This window comes from Nomascus leucogenys, chromosome 6 (genome assembly GCF_006542625.1).
Source record: "Nomascus leucogenys isolate Asia chromosome 6, Asia_NLE_v1, whole genome shotgun sequence".
NCBI classification, from domain to species: Eukaryota; Metazoa; Chordata; class Mammalia; order Primates; family Hylobatidae; genus Nomascus; species Nomascus leucogenys.
Window position 1 is genome coordinate 66,080,406 of NC_044386.1, and position 3,649 is coordinate 66,084,054.

The window sequence follows — 3,649 nt, forward strand, 5'->3', positions numbered from 1 at the left end:
CCCATGTCCAGATGAATTCACAGCTGAATTCTACCAGAGGTACGAAGAAGAGCTGATACCATTTCTGCTGAAACTATTCCAAAAAATTGAAAAGGAGGGTCTCCTTTCTAACTCATTCTGTGAGGTCAGCATCATCCTTATACCAAAACCTGGCAGAGATACAACAACAACAAAAACCTCAGGCCAATATCCTTGATGAACCTCAATGCAAAAATCCTCAATTAAATACTGGCAACCCAAACCCAGCAGCACATCAAAAGTTTATCCACCGTGATCAAGTTGGCTTCATCCCGGGATGCAAGTTTGATTCAACATGTACAAATCAGTAAATGTGATTTATCACATAAACAGAACTAAAGACAAAACCACATGATTATCTCAATAGTACAAAAAGGGACTTCAATAAAATTCAATATCTCTTCATGTTAAAAACTCAATAAACTAGGTATTGAAGGAATATACCTCAAAATAATAATAAGAGTCATACATGATAAACCCACAACCAATATCATATTAAATGGGCAAAAGCTGGAAACATTCCCTATGAAAACCAGCATAACACAATGATGCCCTGTCTCACCACTCCTGTTCAACATAGTATTGAAACTTCTGGCCAGGGAAATCAGGTAAGAGAAAGAATTAAAGGGTGTTCAAATAGGAAGAGAAGAAGTCAAATTATCTTTGTTTGCAGATGACATAATCCTATATCTAGAAAACCCCATCATCTCAGCCCAAAAGCTTCTTTTTTTTTTTTTTTTTTTTTTTTTTTTTGCCTGTATAATCAGGTCTTTATTCAAAAGAAGCTGTCCGAAATGATTTGACCTTTATGGAATAATCAAATTTAAGAGTTTATGCAGCAGGCTTCTTTTCCTCTGTAGTAGGTTTCTTTTCTGCAGGCTTCTTTTCAGGGGCTGGTTTCTTGGTAGCTGCTGCCTTTTTTCCCACCAGAGGCTTCTTCTGCTTCTTAACACCAACAGCAGCCTTCTTTCCTTTCTTACCTACCACAGGCTTCTTGCCTGCAACCGCCGCCTTCTCATCTGATTTGGCTTCTAGTGCTGCTGCTGCAGCAGCTGCCTTATCCATCTGGAGCTTGTGATTCCTGGCCTGGCGAAGAATGGTGTTCCGGCGCATGGTCTTTGCATATGGGTTTAGCTTCAACATGATTCTCAAGTTTTTCAGTGGGTTCTTCTTTAGGACTCTGCGATGAATCTTCTTGCTTGGTGCTCGAAGGGCTCTTTGGATCTCTGGGCTTTTCAAGATTCTGCTAAGATCTGTATTAATCATCTTGTGAATGGGAAGATTATAGTTACTCTTGAGAGAAGCGGCTTTATGCCAAGTGCCATACAATTCATCTAACTTCCGGAAAGCACTTTCAGTCCAAATGCAGAAACGTCCCACATGCCCACCAAGAGCAAGCTTCAAAATGTTCAGCTTGCTTACATTAAGCAGAGTAATTCCAGGGATGTTTCTGAAGGCCTTGATCATACCATTATCCTCATTATAGATGATGCACGGGCCTCTGCGCTGGATACGGCGACGGTTTCTCATTTTGCCTTTGCCAGCTCTCATTCGCTGAGAGGCATAGACCTTTTTGATATCATTCCAGGCTTTAAGTTTCTTAAGGAGCAAAACAGCTTCCTTGGTCTTCTTGTAGCCTTCAACTTTATCTTCGACTACCAAAGGAAGTTCAGGAACTTCCTCAATACGATGACCTTTAGACATGACCAGTGCTGATAGGGCTGAGGCAGCCAGGGCAGAACAGATGGCATATCGTTTTGGGGTTGTGTTCACTCTACAATGCCAACGGCACCAGGTTTTGGTTGGTGCAAACATTCGGCCTCCACGACACATGTTTCCAAAAGCACCCTGGCCAGAGCGGTGAGTCCCACCACCTCGAACTCTGGGAATTCAAGCCACAGCTCTGCCAGTACCCCAAGACTCAGCACTGGTCTGATGACCTGCTAATTCACTGACAGCGTAGGGCTGTCTGTTGTTTTTGCGCAAGTTGGTGTGAACAAAGTTCACAATATCTGGTCGAATAGGAGCCTTGAATACAGCAGACAAAGTGACATTTTTGCCAGATGACTCCCCTTTTTCGGACTACATCGATATCAGTGGGCGAGCACACGCCATGGCAGAGAGATGACACAGCCGTGCTACTTTCAGCCCGGATGCTGCCACAGGAAAAAAAAAGCCAAAAGCTTCTTAAGCTGATAAGCAACTTCAGCAAAGTCTTAGGATATAAAATCAGTGTGCAAAAATTGCTGACATTCCTATACACCAACAACAGGCAAGCAGAGAGTTAAATCATGAATGAACTCCCATTCACGATTGCTACAAAAAGATTAAAATACCTTGAAATACAGCTAGCAAGGGAAGTGAAGAATCTCTTCAAGAAAAACTAGAAACTACTGCTCAAAGAAATCAGAGAGAACACAAATGGATAAAGATTCAATGCTCATGGATAGGAAGAATCAATATCATGAACTGGTCATAGTACCCAAAGTAATTTATAGATTCAATGCTATTCCCATTAAACTACCATTGACATTCTTCACAGAATTAGAAGAAACTATTTAAAAATTCGTATGGAACCAAAAAAGAGGCCAAAGAGCCAAGACAATCATAAGCAAAAAGAACAAAGCTGGAGGCATTGTGCTATACAACTTCCAACTATACTACAAGACCACAGTAACCCAAACAGCATGGGACTGGTACAAGAACAGACACATAGACCAATGGAATCAAACAGAGAACTCAGAAATAAGACTGCACACCTACAACTATCTGATCTTTGACAAAAACAAGCAATGGGGAAAGCATTCCCTATTTAATAAATGATGCTGGGAGAACTGGCTAGCCATATGCAGAAAATTGAAACTGGACCCCTTCCTTATACCATGTACAAAAATTAACTCAAGATGGATTAATGACTTAAATGCAAAACCCAAAACTATAAAAACCCTTGAAGAAAACCTAGGCAGTATCTTTCAGGACATAGGCATGGGCAAAGTTTTTTTTTTTTTTTGAGACAGAGTCTCGCTCTGTCACCCAGGCTGGAGTGCAGTGGCACGATCTCGGCTCACTGCAAGCTCCGCCTCCCAGGTTCACGCCATTCTCCTGCCTCAGCCTCTCCGAGTAGCTGGGACTACAGGCGCCCGCCACTACGCCTGGCTAATTTTTTTGTATTTTTAGTAGAGACGGGGTTTCACCATGGTCTTGATCTCCTGACCTCGTGATCCGCCCGCCTCAGCCTCCCAAAGTGCTGGGATTACAAGCGTGAGCCACCGCACCCGGCCGAGCAAAGATTTTATGACAAAGATGCCAAAAGCAAAAATTGACAAATGGGATCTAATTAAACCAAAGAGCATAGCAGAAAAATAAAATAAAATAAAAAATAAAAAAACTATCAACAAAGTAAACAGACAACCTACAGAATGGGAGAAAATTTTTGCAATCTATTCATCTGACAAATGCCTAATATACAGAGTCTACAAGGAACTTAAATTTACAGGAAGTAAATAACCCCATTAAAAAATGGGCAAAGGACATGAACAAACACTTATCAAAAGAAGGCATACATGCAGCCAACAAACATGTAAAAAAGCTCAACATCATTGATCATTAGAGAAATGCAAATCAAAACCAC

At 41.3% G+C, this 3,649-nt stretch overlaps 1 pseudogene across 1 annotated transcript; it reads right to left on the minus strand.

Annotated features, from left to right (window-relative positions):
• Positions 1 to 742: 742 nt before the first annotated feature.
• LOC100606352 lies at positions 743 to 2,190 on the minus strand (annotated as a pseudogene). The gene has a single exon (XR_178396.3). The product of XR_178396.3 is annotated as a 60S ribosomal protein L4 pseudogene (transcript).
• Between the last annotated feature and the right edge of the window lie 1,459 nt (positions 2,191 to 3,649).